The sequence below is a fragment of the Megascapheus bottae genome, chromosome 9 (assembly GCF_031878675.1).
Source record: "Megascapheus bottae isolate mThoBot1 chromosome 9, mThoBot2.hap1, whole genome shotgun sequence".
NCBI classification, from domain to species: domain Eukaryota; kingdom Metazoa; phylum Chordata; class Mammalia; order Rodentia; family Geomyidae; genus Megascapheus; species Megascapheus bottae.
This window is the reverse complement of record NC_143517.1, coordinates 40,900,097-40,911,849: the sequence shown is the minus strand read 5'-3', so window position 1 is coordinate 40,911,849 and position 11,753 is coordinate 40,900,097. Positions and strand designations below refer to the sequence as shown.

Sequence of the window (11,753 nt, the reverse complement as noted above, 5' to 3'; positions counted from 1 at the left end):
TTTTACCAGAAGGTATGAACCTTTACAAGTTGAACTTTTCAATTTGGCAATATTCTTTCCATTGGAATTGTGCTAATTTACACCCCTAATGTAACCTACAACGGTGCCAGCAAACATGCTATCAAATTCTTGCAACTTTGCCAATATAACAGCTGCAAGGGATGGGTCATTAGAAAGTTAATTAGCAATTCTCTTATTGAGTGAGGTCAAACATTTCAGATAGATTTGTCAGTTGTATTTCCTTTCCTGTGATCTTCTGATCATCTCTTTTGCTCATTTTTCTACAGGGCTATCAGCTACTTAAGAAATCAATCTTAATTTTTTCAGCTTTCTTATAAATTAGTCCTTGGTGATCTGTGAAACAATTAATATAAACACTCTCTTGTCTCCTTTTAGTGATTAGCCATACGTTCTTCTCAAAGCAAAGCTTTCCATTCTCCATGCCCCTGCCCTGTTCTGTGACCTTAGTTCGTACCAGGTTTTAGGTGCTTTTTAATTTTTTTTCTTCCTTGGGATCTTTGTACCCGCTGCTTCCTCCTCTTGGAAGAAGGCTTTCCCTTTGTCTTCCTGGAAAAATTCCTACTCACTGTCTAAAGACCGGTGACATCTTATCCTTGGAAAGATCACATAGGGAAAGAGCAAAGTGACTGTTGAAACTATGAGCCCAATTCCTAGCCACCGTGCACAGAAGAACCCCAGGCTGGGCACTTAGCTGAGAAGCATTGCAAGGTAGTTCCGGTGGGTGGTGCTGAGCTTTCTCAGGCAGAGATCCTGATCTGAAGTCCAGGTGAGGGTGTGACTCAGCTTGGAGCCCTCTACAGGCTGAGGACTGAGGAGGGTGGAAGAGGCTGTGAGGCCTGAACACTGGATAGACTGCTCATTGGGCACAACCTCCAGAAGAGAGGATGGAGAACAAGAGGGCACAGCATAAATATGAGTGACGAGACAGGACCTTATAAAATGAGGAGTTTGAAACTGGGACTCTAAAGCCCTGACTGAAAAGTGCCCTGATCTTGGGAGTGGAGGAGGGGGGAGAAAAACCAACAACAAAGATCAGGGTAAAGATGATGGAGGAGGAGGAAGAGGAGGGAGTGGGGGAGAAAACAAAGCCCAGGAAGCTAGCTTTAGAGCAACCAGAGATGGTGAGAGCAATAGACAAACCAAGAAGAGACACCTGAAATGACTTCGCCTTATAACACACGCTAGAACTCAAAGTGGACTGTGTGCCCACCACTCGCTTCAAAGGACTTTGTAGCCAGATTCATCACACTACAAGGAAGAATTTTATGTCTTTGAAACTGGCCTCCTGCCTATGTTATGCTCCAGGGCAGACTAATAGGGAGATTGGTGGGCAATCACTTGGAAAGGGATGGAAGGGAATAGAGTGGCGAAGGAGGGGAAGAATGAAAACAAAAGGAAAGGAAGAGAAGGGAAAGGAGAGGTCAAGGGTTTCACCTTCCTTTGCAAAAGTAGCACCCTACCTAATCTCCTGGGCAGTGCCAGCAGTTAGCCTGGAGAAAAAGAATGAAAACTCGGAGGAGGCTTGAGGGTACAGTTCAGTGGCCACACGAATCTCTATATGCCATCCCTGGGGTGGGGCGGGGTGAGGGTGGAGAAGAATGCAGAGGAATCTTCTAGGTAGAAGGCTTCTCCTGGAGCCTGCTCTACCTGACCCACTCGGAGAATCCCAGCACATTCCTCCCTGCATTCATTCAGTCCGTGTTGGGTAAGCGCTCACCACATGCTGGGCATTGTGTAAGGAATGAAGGTGCAGTTAAGTAAGGACGGGAGCCTGATCAGCCACTCAGGACCCGAGGACCAGAGGTGAAAATATATCCAACCACTGTTGTATATCCTTCTATGGGAGTGAATGTTGGGCTTGTGGGGGTACAGAGAGAGGGTCTTAACCTAGGTTGTAGATATTGGGGAAGGCTTCCTAGTCAATAGAAATGACTTCTATGCCCACCAAGGTCTTTCAGAAGATGATTACTTATCCATGAAAGGCCCCTGAGAACATTTGTTGCAGGAACAAAGCACAGGACTCTGCTGCAGTATGGATAGCTAGAAAAGACTCAGAGGCTCAAGTCAATATCCTGTGTTCGTAAACTTCAGGAAACCAAAACAAGAGATGAGTGCTTTGATCTTGCTAGTTATTCCAACCCAGATAGTCAGTTCCCAATATATACATATATATATATATATTAGGTTTTTATTATTTTATCATCAGTGTAATGTATAGAGGGTTACAGTTACATTTGTAAGGTAGCGAGTATATTACTTCTTGAACATTGTTACCCCTTCCCACCTTCCCATGTTTGTCTCCCACTTTTCCTCCTCCCCTCCCCCTCCTACGTTGTAGAGTACATTTCCAGCATATTTTTCCTGTGAATATCGCTGTTACACTGGTTCATCCTTTGTCCTTTGTCTCATCACCTTGTTTTTCCCCTTCCCTTTCCTGATTCAAATAGACAAAGAAATGTACAAAATACACCAGGTACCAAAGGCAGATACAGCAACAATACTGGGTAGACCTTAAGAGAAAGAGGTGAAAAAAAGAAAAACATTTAAAATACAAAAAAAGAGTAAAGAAATAACTTCACATAATACATTAAAAACAACAACCACAAGAATAAATCTTGTTTTCCTGTTCTGGAGTTCATTTCGCTTAGTCTCATCTTATATGGCCATAGGCACATAGCTCTTGAGCTATTGTGATCCTCTGCTAGGAAAATCCTAGATGCACACTAATCATTACATATGAGGAAAACCATGGAGCCTATGTTCCTTTGGGTCTGGCTTACTTCACTTAATATGATTTTTTTTCTCAGTTTTTCCATTTACTTACAAATGGGGCAATGCCATTCTTTCTGATAGCTGCATAGAATTCCATTGCGTATAAATAGCACATCTTCATAATCTACTCATCCACTGAGGGGCATCTGGGTTTGCTACATATCTGAGCTACAATATATGTTTTGTTTTGTTTTTTTACAATATATGGGGTTTTTTTTTGTTTTTTTTTTTTGTTTTTGCCAGTCCTGGGCTTGAGCTCAGGGCCTGAGCACTGTCCTTGGACTTTCTCAAGGCTAGAGCTCTACCACTTGAGCCTCAGCACCACTTCTGGCTTTTTTCTATGTATGTGGTACCGAGGAATCGAACCCGGGTCTTCATGCATGCTAGGCAAGCACTTTAATCACTAGGCCAAACTCCCGGCCCTACAATATATGTTTTTAAGGCAATGTTTGTACAAACTCCAAGACACTCTTGGGAGGAATCGTTGTCATCCTTTGCTTGCTGATTTCCACTTTCGCTCTTAGGTAAGACGCAGCATTTTCTGATATCTTCTTCTGCATGCAGCTCCTCCTCCTCTCCTCAATTCCTTTAAGAGTTTCTAATCTTCCCAGCAGTCTTATTCAATATTTATGTGATCTGGACACAGCAAGCCTGCTTTGATCTGCAGTAAGGACTGGAGATCTTCAGAAGTTGGCTTCTGCCAACTTTGTCTTGACTGCTGTTTCCTAAGGGTGCTGTGGAGTTAGTTCTAAAGAGTAATGGCCTTTTTTTGCAGAGGCATTGATAAAGACTGTCAGAAATCCCCTTCACATCCCACCACACCCTCAAGCAGCAGAAAGGTCTGCAACATGCTTCTGCAAATTCTCTTTTAAACCCCACAGATTCTGCCTTGCTTTTTCTCTTGTGACCAGCTAGCAGGAGCAAGACATTACCAAGCCATCAATGGACAGCCTGCCTCCGCAAGCCTGGCCTAAGCCACGGGAAAGGGGATATGCATTGGGACTGTTCTTTTATCCACTGCAATTTAAAATTCCCAAGGTCAGGCTACCTGTCTCCTTTCATCAGAGAGGCGATGAGATGGCGGGACCCATGTGGCTCATTCTCTTGTACAAGTGCACGCCTCAATCAGGATGCTAAATAATGAAAGGAACCTTAGACTTGCTGCTAAGACTTTCAATGAGAAGTGAAGGCCAGTTCAGACACCTGCATTGATTTGCCTCCAGCACTGAGGGCCTGCAGAAGTATTGAGCCAACTCTTTTGCTGCAATCTATCTCTTCTCAGCCCTAGCTACAAGGTGAGTGCCCCCACCATGGCTCCATCCATAGCAGTGGCCAGCAAGGTAGAAACTGAGCCTCCTGGAAGGATGGGAAGACTTTCAGCCACACAAAGTGTGTTTGCCTAGCATCTTGGAGAAGTAATATGGTTATACCAAAGGCACAGGTGAAGGTTGCTAAATATACAGGGCTCTACTTACTTTTAGGTTCTCCATTCATCGTTTAAAGAAGATCACTAATAAATGGTAATCTTTTTCTATTTTCCTCATGAAAATATGTGCCACTCTGGGAGCCACAGTTGTTGACAAAGGTCTCTGGGCTGCTGAGGAAGTAGAGAAGAATAATTGAGCTCCTTTGTGAAAAGGACCAATCCTCTGGTTGTCAGAATTTGAGAATCCTTTATTGGCATTTTCATAGTTAGGCATCTATGCTGAATTCATTTCTCCTCATGGTAGAAGAAGCACAAGAAGCTGCTGGGTTAGTGGGCGAATAATTATTGGCCAGAGCATGGTGGGCCCGGAAGGGGACAGTTTCACAATCCAAGAAGGGCCTACATGACTGCAATTGAGCAACATCAGAGGTGGGAATGCAGTTGGCCTGTCATTATCCCAGAGCTGACGTCAATCTCCAGGACCTCAGCAACTAAAAACCCAAAGAACAGGAAGAGCATGCCCTGAGGTCTTTTGGGTGACTTTTGGTACTCAGAAAGAATGGCGTAAACAGTGGTCCTCTGTTTACCTCTTACAAGTCATTCCATGTGTTTATTCACCAGTTAACCAATATTTTGACAGAAACCCATCTTGGGCTAGGTGCTAGCACTTAAATGTAGAAGAATAAATGAGGATTCCCACTCATGAATTTCACCAGCTTTCCTCCTGCTTCTCAGGCATTTGTTGCTACAAGAAGATAAAGAGCAGTGAAATGCAGACAAAATGTTCTTAAGATTCATCAGTCAGGTTGGGCTTCTTGATCGTTAGGTCAAAAGTAAAGATGACTTCTTGGGGTTATGGATCTAAAACTTTGGTGCTTTATTGTGTGAGCATTATTACCTTTGAGGAAAATAAACATAACATGAAGTGGAAAAGTGACAGATAACTAGGTATAGTATGATGCTATTATGCAAATGGTTGTCACAATAGATTAAATTCTTTTAAGTACTTAAACAAGTTATAATAGAACAAGGGTCTTTAGGAGACAGATGGGCACAATCTTATATATAAGTCATTATTTCCAGGGAGCAGAGGCAAGTGGGGGTATTTGGCACTATCTACAGTAATTAATTTTATTTTTTAAAACAGAATGATCTAAGGCAAATATGAGTATATGTTAATATGTTTGATCTCAATGATAAATACAAAGGTATCATTTTCTTGTTTTTCTGTATTAGAATAGTTTATCATTTTAAGCTAGGCACAGCTGTCTTTTATAAAATCTACAGCTAGTCTGGGCTCCATAGTGAGACTGTCTGTCTGTCTACCTGTCTATCTCTTCAAATGGCTGTGTGTTTTATATGTTCATTTACATATACAATACGTCTTGTCAGTCACCCCATCATTCTTCTCTCTTACCTGCTCTTTCCTTCACCAGTTTTCTACTTCCATTTTCATATTTGTACATTAAGTGTTACAACACTACTTGTCCATTATTCTTTTTTTCACTCATCCCACTCTTTAGTTTCCATCCCATTCAAGACATGCTTTGGCTTCCTGTTAAACTGTCTATTATCTGTTCAAAGGGGTTAGTTACATCATGGGATTGCCTTCCTGTGCATGCCATACTTTTAGTCAGTGTGACCCTGTATATACATAGGTAGGTGCCCCTGTGTGCGTTTACATACACGTTTATAAGCTGGGTCTAAGATGCACATGTGAAAAAGTTTGCTCCTTGTCTTCCTGGGCCTAGCTTACTTCACTCACTATGACTTCTTTTTCTTTCAGAACAATCCATTTTCCTGCAAATGATATAACTGAATACTTCCTGATGGATGAATAAAATGAATGGTGTATATAAACTACATTTTTCCTTTCCTTCTGTCCTTCCTTTTTTGGTGCAGCACCCTTTTCTCCATGACAGCCGCATCTCCAGGCCCTCCCTGAGTCCTAGCTTTCACTGAGCTGCCATCCCTCCTTCCCCTCTCCCGACAGGGGGGGGGGTACCCCCCTCCCCGGTGAGGTGCCCCTCCCTTAGAGCAGCACCACCCTGCCAAGAGAACTGAGTTGGCCCAAAGCTGCACAAGGAGGAGGACAGGAGACCGGAGCCCCTCCTCCACAAACACAGCCTGTATTCAGTAGTAGCAGCTTGAGCTGGACAGCTTTATTTGCCCACAGGATTTAGAGTTAAGGGACCCACAGACTAGATTGTGCTGCAGGAAGTGACATATGCAAATGAGTCACATGACTGCCTGCTGAGACCAGACTGACAGCTTTATTGCTCAGCACCCTGCCTCTCTCAGGACCTGTTTATGAAGAGGTCTGGAATCTTCTCTTGTCTTTTGGCAACTCTCCGGCCTGCCCAGGCATGACAGCACAGAAATTGGCTTTGCCTTTTAAAAGGGTCATTGTGACCGTAACTCTGCAGCCAAGGCAGATTCTGCTGAATGATTGAATGGTGCCGGATGTTTGCCTTTCTCCATCAGAGCCTTTCTTCTCATTGGCAAATCATTTTAAATATGCAGCAGCGCCAGGCTCCGTGCTCACCCAGCAAACGCTGAGCCAGATTCCAGGCATGCTTGAACAGCTGCCAAGGCATCTGAGCATCAGGCCTGGCTCCAAGCTCTTGGGGACCGTGGCTTCTGAGTCCATGGATAGCTTGATGACCTCGCAGTTATTGTTCTGAAGGCAGCCAATCTTAAGGCACCTAAACCCCAAATCATCAATTAACCCCCAGCCAGCTTGGTCCTTTTATTTATTTATTGCTAATGATACTACCATCTTAGCTTAACAGAGACCCTGTCTTGGCCACACCCTAATCTCTCCACCGACCAATGGTCTCCCAGGTTTGTGCTTTGTGTTTTTTCACTCTCAAGATCTCAAAGACATTCATTGCTCCCTCTTCTCACCACCCCTGACTTACTTGTTGGATCTGTTATCATCTAGGGTTTTGCTGTTGCTGCTGATCATTTAATTACTTACTTGCTTTTCTAACTACAAACCTAGGACTTTGTGTGCTCTAAGCAAATGTTCTACCACTGAGCTCTACCCACCCTCGCCCCCCAGCCCCCAGCCCCATCCTCTCCTTTAGATTCTCATAGAGATCTTTCAGGTAGGCTACTTTCTTTAGTCCTTTGGCTACAACAATCTCATCATATTATTGTTCAGCATTCATTTCTTCTTACTAATTATGATGAAGCTCACATGTTAATTAGAGGCTAACTGGCTAAAGTCAATGAGTCTCCAAGTGAGTCTTCTATCCCAATAGCATTATCTGCATTTAACAGGCACCCAACACTGGTAGGGGCAAGGAATGAGGAGCTGAGTGAAGGCTTTAAAACCTAGGTTTGTCAATACGATGTGGTTCTGCAAGTAATCACATCACCAAAAAAAAAAGCCATACTTTGAGACTGGAAACAACCATCTCAGCTGGCTCTGGTGGGTATATAAACATTTCCAAGCATGTTGATTCCAGTCTTTTTAGATGGCTGCTTTGCATGGCCATTTCCCTCCAATGTTTAAACACACACAAATAACATTAATCATATCACAATATTAACCACAGTACCTGACAATATCACCAACTCCTTTCCTATGAATGGCATAAAAATAATCACAATGTCAAACTCACATCCAAACCTGAGAAGCTTGTTTTGCAGTGTCTGGTAGAGTCAATATCTGATTAAGCTGTAAAAGCAACCAAACTGCCTCTTGAATCAAGTAGGAATCCAAAATCTAATAAGACACATCTTACTTTTTTCTTAACAGTGCAGGCCACAATGAATCTAGAGCTTTGAACATGGAAGCTAATGAACAGAATGAATACCTAGCCCTAATTCTCCATTCTGCACCTTCCTTTGGTAAACAAAGGCTATAAGAAATCAAGATTGCTTTCAGATGGATAATTGATTCACTTGACCTCTTATTTCTTTCTCTTTCCCTCTTTAGCAGGAACTAACACATGTCTTGAGCTTTAATTAAACAAATTACCCAGAGGGTATTAACTCCCTCCTCTCCTGCTGAGAATACAGGGATGCTGATGCTAGATGGAATTTGTTTTGTGCTGTTGGAGAACTGAGGAAGAGGAATAATGATGAGAAAAGGAAAAGAAGGGAAAACCAAGCAGACAACAGCTCTTCTGATAACAGGAGGGTTCCCACAGGGCTCCTTCCTAAGCTATAATGACAAAGCCAGGCAGAAAGGTACCAGCTCTTTTCTCCTTCTGATTTGTCTTTTTCTGTGCTCAGTCTGGCAAAAATTGCCCTGAATTCTCTCCTGTGTTCTTTGTGACAATATAACATCTCTCCAAAGTCCCCTAAGCCTGACCCTGGGGTTGTTTGTACAAAGGAAGCCTGAGGAGTGTAGTCAGGCTAAACAGAAGCATTTCTTCTATGAGAGAAACACTGCAACACACACTCACTCATACATGTACCACACACACGCGTGCGTGTGCACACGCACGCGCGCGCACACACACACACACACACACACACACACACTGTAGGGTTATTCAGCTATACTCCCTCCCTTGACTCCCACATGGCAGAGCTGACATGAAGATGATTTTCAGCACTGGAGACTCATGGTAGCAGGCTTTTCTGCTAAACAGAAGCCAGCTGTCTCTCTTCCCATCTCCTTTCTGGACCTGTCTGATCCCCTCGTCATTCACACTGCCCTCCAGGTATCTCCTCTTCCTTTTTCTTAGGAACCACAGTGTCATCACATCCTAGGGGCCCACCTATGGCAGAGGCAGAAAGGAAACAAGAACATCTCTGGAAGGAGGGACTGGAATGGCAGCTGGTAACAGAGCAGGGGTGAGGTTGACAGATGTTGAATACGGATAGAAAAGCTTATTCTTTCCCCACTTCTCCACACTGTCTTTCCCCTGGCTTCTCTGTTCTTCCATTCCTCCAAACTAGGGATCTAAAAAGACTGCTGTAACTTGGCTAAGTCTCAGAATGATTGCATGGCCCACATATCTGATAAGTGTAAGACTTGCTATGGCAGAAGGACCACAGTCAAGTTGAAGTCTGAAGAGCTCTGTTAGATCTGATGTTGATTAGAAATATGGATACCAAAATTCTCCAACTGCCTGATCTTCTTGGGCTGAATTTGAGGATGATGGGAGCTACTACACTAACTGAAATTCTTATGCTGGGAGCCGGGAGTTCATGTCTATAATCCTAGCTATTGTGGAGGGTGAAATCTAAGGCTCATGATTCAAAGCCAACCTGAGCAGGAAAGCCCATGAGACTCTTATCTCCAATTAACTAGCAAAAAGATGAAAGTGGAGCTGTGGCTCAAGTGGTAGAACACCTGCCTTGAGCAAAAAGGCTAAAGGACACCTCCCTGGTCTGGAGTGTAAGCCCCAGTACCAGATCCTCTTGCTCCCACAGAAAGTTACTCTGACATCTATCTGTTAAGCTCTTTTGTAAATTATTTCATGCAACCATACAATGACTCTGGGTCTATCATGCTCCATAACTAAGTACAAGACTCAGAGTTTAGAGAATCTATCCATCGAAGTAACATATGAATCCCTGACAGAGGCAAGATTTGAACACAGGCCCATCTAGCTTCCAGCTGGATGCCAGATATCTTACAGGAAGAAGAAAGTGATTTCATTTGCATTTGCTTTCAAGAGAGGGTACAAACTATTCAGTTGCTGCATGTTAGAACTTGATCATTGTTAGAACCTGGTCCTTTTCCCGCATGCTACCTTTTCTCTTATAGTCCCATTTTGCTTGTTATAGAGATAGCCATCCCCATAGAAAACCCAGGTGACCCACTAAAATGCTCTTATGAAAATTGCCTCTGGCCAGACCAATAGGAACCAAGTTGAGGAAGCAGGCCTCAGCCTCTGGCGGCTGGCTTCACAGCCTGGTGGTGTTGGGACAGGTACAGATGTTATTAGGCGAAGCCACAGAAATAACAAACCAAATTAAGCTTTAATTTCTAAACCATTGTGAAGATAATGAGTATGTTTTATAATAATTGCCAGAAGTAAGAGCAAGGAAGAAAACATTGGAAAAGGCCAGGCTTCAGTATCTTCATTTGCAAACCAGAGATTATGAAGCTAGCCAAGCCCTTAGAGGCTAGAAGAACAATGCTTCACAATTAGTGAGCTGTGAACAGATTTAGAGCCAGGACTGCTTCGCAGTGGACTGCCAGCCTTCCACTCATTACTGGCAGTGAGCAAAATGACTAGTAGAGAGCCAAGTCCTGCCTTAGGCAGGTACTTAGAACAATTTGCCTGAGGCTGGAAGCCCATTGCCCAGAGGCCTCTCCTCTGTGGGTAAGTCTGAGTCCACATTTTCAGCACCCCTCAGTGGAAAGTCACTGCTTCAGCAAGCAGAAGCCCAACAAAGATCTATTCAGCAAGCTGAGATCCAAGAAGTCAGTCAGAAAAGACACTGAGACTCTTAAGCAAAAATAAATAAATAAATAAATCCAGAAGTGGAGAAATGGCACAAGTGGTAGAGCAACAGCCTAGAGTCACTCAGATAGAGTATAGTTCTGGTGGGGCAGGTTGTTGTTGGCGGAGGAAGTGATCTGGTAATTCCAGAATGATGTAAGGCAAAATGCTTTACACTGCTAGTGTTACTGTAGTCATTTCATAAAGCACACCCGTCCTTAAAAATCTCTTTCCTGAGTAGTCTCACGGTGTTCACTGCCCAATTCTCTGGGGGTACTTTTTACAGGTTCTTTTTCCAAGGGAGAACCACTGTGTACACTGGAGGAAGGGGGAGGCATCTCCAGGCACGTCAGTCTTCCCAGTGTTCAGGGGAAAATGTTTCTACTTGTCTGCAAGGTTTGGTCCTATTCTGTGTATACATCAAGCCTCTTCTGTATAATCTCTTTTTTTTTTTTTTTTTTTTTGCCAGTCCTGGGCTTGAGCTCAGGGCCTGAGCACTGTCCTTGGGCTTTCTCAAGGCTAATGCTCTACCACTTGAACCACAGCACCACTTCCAGCTTTTTTCTATGTATGTGGTACCAAGGAATTGAACCCGGGTCTTCATGCATGCTAGGCAAGCACTCTACCACTAGGCCAAACTCCCAGCCCCTCTTTTGTATAATCTTAATAGAGGTTCCTGTATTTGTTTGCTGCAGAAGAGTTTAGATAAGATGATCCTTTTCAAGAGTGGTTGAGCTCAAAACCTAATTTTTTTGTTTCTAGTTTTCTTATTAAAGTATTAACCTTGATTTTTACATCATATTTCAAATGTCATGTTTAACAAACAAGTATTCAAGAAGGAAATATCTATATATAATCACTGGCACATAGATTTCAGAACATAATTAAAATTGAGGGTTTCTATGTTAATATGATACATATTAATATATGTAATAAAACATTATGTCTGTAGAGTGTATATCCTATCATAGATTTCTATGTCTATATAGTTATGTTTATATCTCCAAGACCATGTCCATAATCTTGGCTACCCAAATATTGAGTCCCTGCTCTTGTACTGTTTGGATCTAATATCCACATATTAAGGATACCACGTGCCTTTTGATCCTTAGGTCTTGACT

The 11,753-nt window shown here is 43.0% G+C and overlaps 1 long non-coding RNA gene across 1 annotated transcript in view; it reads right to left on the bottom strand.

The window, feature by feature from the left end:
* Positions 1–2,314: 2,314 nt before the first annotated feature.
* LOC150059082 (uncharacterized) overlaps positions 2,315–11,753 on the bottom strand; it is a 47,187-nt gene continuing 37,748 nt past the window's right edge. Inside the window, exons 4-5 of the long non-coding RNA XR_016536680.1 lie at positions 4,269–4,390; positions 2,315–2,531 (exon numbers count right to left, since the gene is read on the bottom strand). This is a non-coding gene — a long non-coding RNA (uncharacterized LOC150059082). The remainder of the gene's footprint in view (positions 2,532–4,268; positions 4,391–11,753) is intronic.